The sequence below is a fragment of the Canis aureus genome, chromosome 28 (genome assembly GCF_053574225.1).
Source record: "Canis aureus isolate CA01 chromosome 28, VMU_Caureus_v.1.0, whole genome shotgun sequence".
Lineage (NCBI taxonomy): Eukaryota > Metazoa > Chordata > Mammalia > Carnivora > Canidae > Canis > Canis aureus.
The window spans coordinates 13,525,124-13,537,253 of NC_135638.1; the positions used below are offsets into that span (position 1 = coordinate 13,525,124).

General features: G+C 43.3%; 1 protein-coding gene across 3 annotated transcripts in view; it reads left to right on the plus strand.

The window, feature by feature from the left end:
- Window positions 1–911: 911 nt before the first annotated feature.
- The window catches only part of PAG1 (phosphoprotein membrane anchor with glycosphingolipid microdomains 1), a 137,783-nt gene continuing 126,564 nt past the window's right edge, over window positions 912–12,130 (plus strand). For 2 of the 3 annotated variants that reach the window (XM_077876450.1, XM_077876453.1), the window contains exon 1: window positions 912–1,054. The gene's annotated coding sequence lies outside the window, so the exon portion shown is untranslated. The remainder of the gene's footprint in view (window positions 1,055–12,130) is intronic. The other variant, XM_077876452.1, reaches the window with a different exon arrangement.

The window sequence follows — 12,130 nt, forward strand, 5'->3', positions numbered from 1 at the left end:
CCGGTATCATCTGGAAAGCTTTACAACCTTACTGATACCCGAGCCTCACCCAGGGATTCTCCGGTACTTAAGTCTGGACTCCAGGGGTGCGGTCAGGGCAAAGGGCTCCCACCAGCTTCCCAAGTCATTCTGTAATGTACAGCCAGGTGGGGAGGACCCCTGTCCCCTCAGTGGCAGGCCCTCACGATTAAGCTATACCTGACCTAACGTGGCTCTTCGGGGCTTGCCCAGCGCCCTGGGGACCCCTGAGAGCACACGGGGCGGGGTGGGGGGTTAAGGACAATGGACTCTGCAGACAAGTCCAACCTCGCGGCTCTAGGGCTCGCAGAACCCCGAGGCGGAGACTTCCTGCGCCTCCCCGCTAGGGAGCGGAGCGGGGCGCGGCGCCCGGCCCCCGCCCCCGCCCCCGCCCCGGCCCCGCCCAGCGCGCCCCCTCCCCGCCCTCCCCCTCCCTCCCCTCCCCTCCCCGCCCTCCCCCTCCCCCGTGACGTGCCGCAGCCGGCCGGGATCATGCGCACTGGCGCCCCGCGCCCCGCACGGCTGCTCCGCCTCGGCGCCTGTCATTCTCCGCGGCGCGGCGGCGAGTGCGGACTGCGGTGCCGCGCGCGCGATGTGACCGGCCGCCCGGGAGCCCCCCGGAGGCTCTGCGGGGCACGGCGCCTCGGCTCTCCCGGTGCCGCGGTCCTCGCCGAGCGGCCGTTCGCTCGGAGCCGGAGACACGCGCCGGGGACTCGGAGCGCCGCGCTCCGGGGTCGGCGGCGCCTGCAGCTCCGGGTCCGCGCGGCCGGTGCCGCCGCAGCCGCCGCGCCCTGGACAGTGCCCCCGGCCCCGGGCGCGGCGGAGCGAGGCGGCTGGTGCAGAGCGGCGGCGCCTAGCCGTGCAGCCGTGCAGCCGAGCAGCCGAGCAGCCAAGCAGCCGTGCAGCCGAGCAGCCGTGCAGCCGAGCAGCCGAGCAGCCGTGCAGCCGCCCGGGCGGTGCGGGGCCAGCGGGGTTGCGCGCAGCCGAGCGCGGTCCCCCCGCCCCACCCCGGAGGGCTCCCGGTTTCCGCGTCCCGGTAAGTTGACTGTAGTTTCTGAAGTTGCAGGGAGCCGTGCGGAGGGGAGGTGCGTTGGCATGATCGTTTTTGCATGAAGCTGGGGGTGGCCCCCGTGTGTTAGGGGCCGCGCTCGGGCTCGGGGAGGTCGGGGTGCGGAGAAGCGGACCCGGCGCGCGGGGAGAGGACGAGTGTGCGGGTTGGAAACGTGCTGCGGGAGGACAGGTGCTCCCAGGGCGCTTCGCCTGCCGCTGACTGCACGTTCCGAGCTCCTGGACCGCGTTTGGCGGTGGAGGGAGCGTGCGGGGTCGCGTTACCTCTCTCCTGAGCCCTCGGGGGAGTGACCCCTGGACGCGATGGGTCTTTGGGGACGGCAGCCAGCCAGTCCTTGGGGCTTCGCGCGCATCCCACTCCGCTCTTCCCGTAGGCAGAAGTTGCCAGCGTCTCCCTCATTGGAGCCCAGGCGTTTAGGGAGAAAACAAGTTGTTAAGTCAACACGGCGTTTTGTGCCATCAGGCAAATAAAATGAGAAATCCGTCCATCGTCTGTGATTTCGTACATTTCAAGAATGTGGGCAAGTCTCAAAGAAATAGGATTTGGATGATGACACTTGGGTTTCACCCTGCCGGCCCTGCGCCTCTTATATAAGCCTCCCGGCGGGATAACCGTCTCTGCAGTGGCTGCAGCTGTGGCTCTCCCTTCCATTTGTTTAAGGTCCAGCTTGAACAGTATTTAATGAAAATGCTGACATGATATAGCGTTCTTGTAGTCTGAAACAGAGGGCACTCTTCAAATTGGAGTGTCTTCTCCTAGTAGGTAGCATGCGAGGAAGAACCCAGTATATTTTTCAAGGCAGCTCCAGGAATTAGACACATAAATCATGTTTTAAAATAGCGTGCATTGTGCAGAGAGCTTGCAGAGGACCCTTTTTGAACACATCCTCTTTGTTTTAGAAAAAGTGGGAATTGTTCATCCCAGACATTTGTTGAGTCTGAAAGTTAAGTGTACTACTGGTGGGCTTAATTATCTTAATAAATAAAGAGTATGATTTATGGGTAGCTGTCCTGTCCTGCTTTGAAGGATAGAATTCTAGAACCTTTCTTTTTCATCTGTCCCCTAGAGATTCCCATTAAGTAGAGCAATACATTATCATCATTGATGTTTATTTAATATTTGAGTCAATTAAATTCGTAAAAAGAACACTTTGAAATAAATATGGTATTGCTATGACTTAAGACTGAAGATTCGAAATGAGAATTTTCAGGTTATTTGCTATCAGAGTCATTAGTTTAATGAAACAGCATTAAGCTGTTAATGTTTAACAGCATTAAACACACATCCTATATGTGTGTGAAGGTATATATACATATATATTTGTTTAAATTTGGATTTATAATAAATGTTTAAGCCAAACTCAGGGATGTGTCTTAATGTAAGATTTATCTAGGCAATCTTGAGAAAGAGAAGTGCTTTTATTTATGGCATTCCAACACATAGAACAAGATGAGCTAGTTATAGGCCCTGCATTTAAAAACAAATCATAGGTTTTTGAAGAATTCTAGAAAAATATTAAAATGTTATTCCAGAGGCTGAAAAGTTAGTCAACACATTGTGGTTTGTGAGAGCGTCCATTGCTTATGTCTAGAAGAGAATAGATCCAAGCATGGAATGTCGAACAGACTCACCCCCATCAGCACTGTTGCCTTATGGTTAGGAGGGTAGACAGACAGCTCAGCGCCTGACTTGCTTACCATCTGTTTTTAATCTGGGCAAATTACCTAAACTCGTGCCTCAGTGTCTTCATCTATAAAATGGGGATGACAGTAGTACGTACCTCACGGGATTATGATGAGGATTAAGTGAGTTCATAGCTGTAAAGCTGTTGAGCCAGTGTCTGGCACGTTAGACTGATAAAATCATCATTACTATGAAAGGGAATGCATCTTTGGATAACAGGGACATTGGACGGCTGCTTGCTGATGGAGGTTAATGGAAGCAGGTCACATGTATAACAGAAGAGAGAATATGAACATTTATTAAACACTTTCTAGTGATGCAGACCAGCTGCTATTTAATTTACTGTCTCCCTCAATTCTTCACTGGGGTGGGTGGTTTCCTCTCCACTTGGGTGATGAGGAACTGAAGCTCAGTGAGATCAGATCGAGTTGGGATTTTAACTGGTTTCTTTCAAATCCTCTCCCTTTTGACCTTGCTGCTTCAACTTGCAAAGTACTTTTTCCATCTATTCTCCTTTAATCCTCATAGTAATAAGATATGTGTATTATTATCTTCAGTTTACAGATAAGGAAATTCAAGTTAAGCATTAAAGTATGCAAAGTGCTTACCAGGACTCACAACATAGTTCTCCAAGACTGGGAGTTATTATTATTACCATAATTATTATTAAATAACTTGCTTGGCCTAGCACAAGGTAGATGTGCAAGGGGGTGAAGTACATTTTCTCCTTTACTTTCAAGTGGATGCCATTGCTTTTTTACTTCCCTGTTCATATATTCAGAGAATCAAGGGGGTAAAAATGGTATGTGACAGTTCACATTGGAGGACGGTGCTCTCTGGTTTGTTTCCTGCCTGCAGATGTGGCTGCAGTGACCCACATGGCCTAGAAAACCAGCACAGGCAGCTGTCATCTCCATCCACAAAGAGCATCATACCTGAGCATGAATTCAGTCCCAGCTGGAGAACAACCATGGGGCAGAGAGAGTCCTTGTACTTTGCCACACATTTTACTATATATTCAGAAATGGAAACTATTTATATTTTGCAAAAAATAAGCATGCTTCTTCTAGGCCTTAATGCCAGGGTCATGGGAAGCAGTTTCCGGGGTACTTTGTTAAAAGTCTGGTCCATAGCCTGTCAAACTTCTCACCTAACTTCGGAGGTTGGGAATGATTGAGAGGCCACAGTGTGTGTGTGTGGGGGGGGAGGCGGGGGGAGCGGTGAGGAGGGCTTTCCTGGGTTATCATCCAGATACTACATAGTGTTCTGACTCTTGGTAAATATTTATTCTGCTCTCTAGATGTTAAAATCTAGTTGTTATATAAGGCACATAGGCAACAGACTGCTTGTAGACTGGTATAGCCTCTTAGCTAATGTATTCTACCACTGAAAGTACGTCAGGACAGATGCTCAAAGTTGGCTTTCTTTTTTTAAAATCAAAACTCTGTACAGCATGGTGACTATACTCGATAATACCATATTGTGTATTTGAAAGTTGCCCAAGAGAGTGGATCTCAAAAGTTCTCATCACAAGTTGTAACTGTGTGATGACAGATGCTAACTAGACTTATTGTGATCATTTTGCGGTATGTACATATATCAAATCATTAAGTCGTACACCTGAAACATATAATTTTGTAAGTCAGTAAAATGTCAGTTTAAAAAAATCAAAACTTTCTGGGAATGAGCTTTCAGGAGAGTGCCTCAGGCATGCCTGGGGACACAATCCCACAGACACAGTGTGCCAAAAAGAGCCCTTGCCATCAACAGCCTCTTCCTATCTTTGAAATATCTTCTGCTTCAATGTTAACTGTCCTTGTCAGAGTACAAATATTCCTTGGACTCCATCAGTATTTACATTTCAAATATAAACTGTCTGTTCTGAGTATTTCTATAGTTGAAGTCTTCCTTGGTCACTTTTGTGACTTAGACTGAGTCCATAATTTAGTTTTAACTAATTCTTTAGAATTTATGTGGTTCTGTTTTATTTCTTGTCTGTATTAACTATTTTTTGGCTTGTTTGTGGCCACCTCTAGATCTCCAAATAACTTCTCTGACATCCGCTTTCTCTGGTTATCAGAAGATATATGTATACAGGAAACACAAGGTAATTTTAATATGGATAAAGTGAATGAAAATCATTTACTCTCTCCTATCTGTTGTTTTAAATGATCTTCATTTATGACTTGGGGAGTTGAGCGCTGATTCTGTTTCTAGAGCTCTTGCCTCACACATCCATGAGAGATGTGTTAGGGAATTATACAAGTTTCTGGCTGTATACAAGCAAGCAGTTCATATTCACTGTGGCAGAGACAGTCCCTCAAGGCTGGGCATTGCTGAATTTGAGAATAAGGGGCAGAGGTGGGGGGAGGCAGCTCTGAGAATGGTTTATCTGCCACATTTCTAGTCCTTATTGGTGGTGTCTCCTGGATAAGAATTGGAGTGAATAGTTAACATAGAACATTTCCCCTGTGCCAACTGCCATGCTAAGAACTTTACATACAGTATTTACTTTAATCCTCATAGTGACCTTATATGGTAGTTACTTTATTATCCTGTTTTTCAGAAGTGGAAACGGAAGCCTAGAAAGGTCAGGGCACCTATCCAGGGCCACAGTAGTGAGTTTTGGAGCCAAGAATGGAATACATGGCTGTCTGACAAGGCCTGGGCTCCTTACAGTACGTTCTGCATCTAATTTTGGAGCTTTCAGGATGGTTCATCAAACTGTGCTGCATAGATGCCCTATATTGTGCTTCTCAAAATAACCCTGTACTCTCTTGCTTGGTCCCCATAGTTACCCTGGGATAGAGCTGAAGAGATGGCGGGAAGGCCCATTGTCCACCTTCTTGCCCATGGCCAGCATCCAGCATTGACTGCACAGATAGTGTCATCTCCATATCTTTGTGGAGGAAGAACTTAGGCTTAGTTTATACAACAAGCTCAGAAAAGAAAACCACATGTTAGCATTGTGAAATAGGAAGCGTAAAGTCTTTGACCGATAACAGGACCCCTATAACAGGACCCAGCAGAGAGGCATGTTAGCAGATGAAGATCTGTGTTTGGGTCACATACTTGTGTCTCTCTCATTGAAGAAAGGGGAAGCATAGAAACATATTTTCTCTAGTGATTAAAAAAAAAGTTTACAAAAAAGTGTCAGTAACATTATTGCAACAGTGTCATATGTTATTTACAATGAGACTGTGTTTTGTAAATTAAATGAATACATATGTTTAATAAGTAAGGGTCAACTATGTTGTCTTAGAATAGGAACATTGCATCGAATCTCCTATGCCTGTATTATAGTCTAACTCCAGTCCAAATGCACAATATAAAGGCAAAGTTTATGACCAAGTTGTAATATGTTTAGATCCTTCCTCTGAGCCTCACTTCCTCCATTTTTTCTTGATTTCACATTGCAGTCAGCATTTGTTCAATGAGTTCTTCGTATTCCTTAGGTTTTGAGTTATTATTTTTGTTGTTGTTATAACACTTTGGCATATTGTGTTTATACTTCATCTACTCCCCCTCCTTGATTTTATAGGCCTATACGATTTTCAAACCTGTGAGTGACTAGAAACTTGTGAAAAATGGAATTTTCTAAAGACAGACACTATTGCAAAGGATAGGGAATTTGGGCCTGACTGGAGGGCCTTTACTTAAATTACAGAGCGCTGGAAACCCTACGGACCTTATGGAGTAGGCAAGTAAAACAAATAAAAAGTTTTGAAATCGATCAACAGCAGCTTGGTACCTTCCTCTACGATTTCATAGGACCCTGTACCTACGTACCCTATCATCCTATCATGTTTGCATTTGCAAGTGATCAGCTTCTTTTGATTTTTAAAAAGTATCAAAAGGTGTGACTAAGTCAACATTGTTGTCATCTGTCATTCTAGTCTTCAGAGAGCTCCCAGTGTTGCATCTGTAATAAGCCTTTCTGCAGATTTATTCTCTAAGTGATGAAGGGGAATCATGTCAGTCTTTGGGCATCTAGTCTCACTGCATTTGTGACTCAAGCATTACTGTGAATATTGCTTCTGCTCACTCCGGCCCTTCATCCCCAGCCATACCCATTCCTCTATCATTCCCATTAGGGTTGAACACGCTGAAGCTATTGGAAACTTTAATGTTGAGGCAGCTCATGGTAAGAGTTAGAGGCAATAAAACCACACAATGTAGTGATTTTTTTTTTTTAAATTAAGAAAAGCCAAGCTGTAACACAGTTACACACACAAATACTACAACCTCTGCATTCAGCTTTGAGGAATTGCAACCACTGTGGCCTTACTATTTTTTCCCTGACACTTTCTCAGGAGAGCAGTGGCCCTCTAATTCACACATAATCACTAGCAGCTTGGCGGTGTTTGAGTCAGATTGAGATGGAATAATGTTTACTCATTTATGCATTTACCAGATATATATTGATATGATACCAGGTATGTTGTTGGATGTTGAAACCTCAAACACAAGAAGAATCTGTGCACTGCCCTCAAGAATCTCAGCAGAATGAAGGGGGGAAAAGATGCAGTTGTAAAGAGTGCATAAAAGACGTGGCTGGCGTACATCAAGGGTGGTGGAGAGGCCAGAGATAGAGAGGCTGGGGCCAGTTTAAGAAGGGTCTTTGGGTATCCCTGGGTGGCTCAGAAGTTTGGCACCTGCCTTTGGCCCAGGGCGTGGTCCTGGAGTCCTGGGATCGAGTTCCACATCAGGCTCCTGGCATGGAGCCTACTTCTTCCTCTGCCTGTGTCTCTGCCTGTGTGTGTGTGTGTATCTTTCATGAATAAATAAATAAAATCTTAAAAAAAAAAAGGGTCTTTGGACCATGCTTGGTCTAGATGAATTTGGGTACTTTAGGTTGTTCTTTTAGAATGATTATTCCTAGTGTTTTGTAAAGGATGGAGGGTGTGGGGTGAGGGCAGAAACAGAAGCCCTGTAAAAAACAAAACAAAAAAAACAACTTTTGAATGAATCCTAGTGCAGGTTTGAGGTCTGAACTCAGACTGATTGATCAGAGTGGGGAAAGGAAGAAGAGGGGAGAAGCAAGGAGGGGATGGTGACTTTGAGGGCCAAGGTGGCAGGTGGAAGAAAAGGAGATGGGCCATGAGATTAGGTGAGAGAAGTTTTTGACAAGTGCTTGAACACAAAGTGGCAGAAGCCAGAGGCAAAGTAAAATGAGGTGCTTGATGGAATAGGAGCTGGGTAAGGAAAGGAATGAAATAGGAAAGAAGAAGCAGTGAACAGAGAGACAGGTCTGCCTGTTAACTTGTAGCTACACAGATGATGGTGGCTGTTTCTTGTATCGCTTTCTGTTCTGTCAATAAACATTAGGCCTCCCATCTGGAAAGTGGGTGTGGCACATAAGGGTAAAGAAAAAAAGAAATAAAATCATGAAAAAACATGATCCTGGGGATCCCGGGGTGGCGCAGCGGTTTGGCGCCTGCCTTTGGCCCAGGGTGCGATCCTGGAGACCCGGGATCGAGTCCCACGTCGGGCTCCCGGTGCATGGAGCCTGCTTCTCCCTCTGCCTATGTCTCTGCCTCGCTCTCTCTCTGTGTGACTATCATAAATAAATTTAAAAAAATTAAAATAAAAAAAAAACCATGATCCTGAACCTGAAGCTGCGTAGAGGATAGAATTGTCATTTCTTATATTTCTTTTCCATTCATTGATCTCCTTCATTGACAGCAGGTCATGGGCACTTGGGAAAGTGGGAAGGATGAAAAAGTCACTTTCTCAGTGGATAAAGTGCTTGGTTCTTCTAATAGTCATGTCTCATTGTATCCATGAATGAGCATGCTGGGAGGAAGAGGGTTAGGTGGCATATTATTTGGTAGTTTAAGGAAACTAAGCTTTTATCATGGTCATAGCATCTTGAGAGGGTTTGTACTTTTGAACCGATCCTTTGGTAGCTATTAATGAATCTTTTGGCTCATTGGTATATTTGAGATATATTGAGTAGAGTTTCCTGTAAGTTTTGCTTGTCATAAAAACAATCCTCATCATATTATAGACAAATCAGAGTATATGGGGATGATGGAAACAGTGACCATGTATTTTAGTTGATATCATACATTTTAGTCCTCACCCATTTTGGCTTTAATTTTGACTTAAAGGCAGAATTACTCCAATTCTAGAGCTGAAAGAGCTGACATACAGGGTTCAGATAACTGGGTGGGTGGGGGTAACACAGAGGATAAATAGGCAGCTCCTGGGACCCAGACGGTAGTGTTCTGACTTCACCTTGTAGGTTCTTTTTTTTTTTTTTTTTTTTTTAAGATTTTATTTACCCATGAGAGACACAGAAAGGCTGAGACATAGGCAGAGGGAGAAGCGGACTCCTCCTGTGGAGCCTGATGCAGATTTGATCCCAGGAACTTGGGATCACAACCTGAGCCAAAGGCAGATGCTCAACCATTGAGCCACCCAGGCATCCCCACCTTGTAGGTTCTTGACACTCATCATGTTGCCAGTGTCTTCATGAACAGCTACTAAAGAAAGATTAGTGAGTGGAACATTTAAGAGATTGTTTTTATTAGTCCACTCAAAGCACCAGCAGTAGAAACTGTGCTGGCTACAGTCTGTATTTGATTGGGCCACAGGTTATTTATGCAAATGTATGTAATTAAGTTAGATTGAAGAGAATTTTCTCAAAATGAGCATCTTTTTCTTTCTTAAAAGCTTAAAAAAAAGCATCTGAATTATAAAATAAAGAGATTGAATATTTTAAACTGCAAAATTATAGTTAAACTTGGTACTTGCGATGCAGTGAAAATTTGTTGCAACAAATTCAGTTCAGTTGTTGCAATCGCTGTCCTATGTGAGGAGTGTTCTGGGTGGACTTGTGTGTGCGTGTGAAATAAGAATCAGCCAAATTAAGCTTAAGCTACTGATTTTCCTCTTATTATTCTTATATCGGGGTGCCTCAGTGGCTTAGTTGGTTAAGCATCTGCCCTCAGCTCAGGCTCAGGTCCTGATCCGGGGGTCCTGGGATTGGAACCCCGGGTAGGGCTCCCTGCTCAGTGGGGAGTCGGCTTCTCCCTCTTCCCCTCCCCCCTGCTCATGCTCTTCCTCACTCTCTTGCTCCTGCGCACACTCGCTCTCTCATAAATAAATAAAGATCTTTAAAAGAGAAAAAATATTATTCTTGTATATTCCAAAAACATTAAATGATGTAGCTTGCTTTATCTTGCCAAAGCTGCTATTATGTTACCCATTTAATACCACAGTAGTAAAACATTTGTCTTGAGCATTTTACACTTGAGCAGTGTAAAATGATGCAGGATAAATCTAAAGGGTTTATTTTAATTTTACAACCTCTATTGTGGCTCCTGATGTTCTAAAATTATGATTTACCTAATTTCGCTACTTTCAATCAGATATTAGCTATTAATATACAGGAATGTTAGACTCATGAGAACATGGAATTTTATGACAGTTTGAAAAGTTTATGTTTTTTATTTTTTTTATTTCACACACACACACAAAAACCCATCTATGAACCTTGCTAAATGGCAGCTTCCAGATGAAAGCAATTTCTAGCAAGTAGCAAAATGCTAGTACCAGTGCTTATCCTTAAATCTCAATTTCAAGCTTCACGGTGCCAATTTTACATTTTAGCTTCAGTAGGAAAAGTTGAATCTGAAGGGGCTTATGCTTTTGCGGCGTTTGGTGAGTTGATCTTTTGTTATTGGTGCTGATTTTTAAAAATGACCATACATTTATAAATTTTAAAAAGTTTTATGAAAATGTTAGGCTTCTATCTTAATTCTCGTAGTTACCATTACACATGGTGTGTTATAGTAGCCTTAGTCCAGTGTAGTTGAGAAATTACAGTGGAGGCATATGAAAATTTAGATAATAATATAAAGCAATATGGTATTTTATATATGATTTTATTGCATTTTACATTTAGAATAATATGTGAGGAAACTCAAATGAAGTAAAATGAAAATGAATTTGGCCATTTCATGCCTCATGTGTCCCAATTTATCCAAATGCAAATATGATAATCCAGGGCACAGAATTAGTATTTTGTTGAATTGATTTGGCACTACTGTATTTATTACCCACCACCAAGGTAAATAATTAAGCTGCATTTCCTACTAATCTTCCCATGAATATATATTTAATGTTAGGTAGTAGGAGTTTTCATTTGTTAAGAATAATTGGATTTTCTTTACCTCTTTTTACTTCCTACTGAATCTTATTCAGACATTTTTATGCTAGTGTATACTTGACATGATAGAGCATGTCTAAATTAATAATCTAATTTGAATACTATAATTATGTGTATAGTTAGGGCTTGATTGAGTAGAGCGTTTTTGCATATTGTGTATATTCATTCTCTTTAGTGGATTTAGGAATTATATGTTAAATATGCAAAGTCCTAAACCTGCCTATGTTTACCGATAGGTACAGAGAAAAAAATATAAACATTTTTACAAACAGAATTTAAAAGATATACTTCCTTTTCAGATGATAAGAACTGACACATAACTGTCTATGGTTGCTTTTTCTTGTATATAGCAGATTGATAAATGCAGAAGTGGTTGAAAACTAGAATAGTGTCATATGTTGTGCCCAAATTGTTGACGTTGAGGTCAGAAGCATCCTCCTTTATTTTTCTAAATAAAAAATAAAGATGTTTTCAAGTAAAGTATTATGAATCTTTGTAAATATTTAAACATATTCGGATGAGGGGCACCTGGGTGGCTCAGTGATTGAGCGTCCACCTTTGGCTCAGGGTGTAATCCCAGGGTCCTGGGATCGAGTCCTGCATCGGGCTCCCTGCATGGAGCCTGCCTCTCCCTTTGCCTATGTCTTTGCCTCTCTCTCTCTATGTCTCTCATGAATAAGTAAATAAGACCTTAAAAAAAAAAATCTAACACATTCAGATGATGTTAAGAATATTTTTCCTTTGCTTTGCTATGTAATAGTCACTTTGCCCAAAATGTGTGTCTTGAACTTGAACATCAATGTGAAATGTTCATTATCTCCAAAGTAGAATTAAAACTAAAAACTTTGGAGTTTCATTAAAAACATGCAATATGAGGGCACCTGGGTGGCTCAGTCGGCTAAGCATCTGCCTTCAGTTCAGTTCATGATCCCAGGGTCCTGGGATTAAGCCCCACGTCAGGCTCCCTGCTCAGTGGGGAGTCTGCTTCTCCCTCTCCCTCTGCCCTCCCCATGCTTGTCCCCCCCCTCTCTCTCTCTCTTTTTCTCTTGAATAAATAAATAAAAATTTTTTAAAAAGAGCATACAGCATGGGTAAGAGCTTTTCAGGCTTTGTGCTGGGATATTTGGAACAGTATTATTAAACACTGTGGTTGTTGAGAAAAATAAAACGCTGAAATGTGAAAC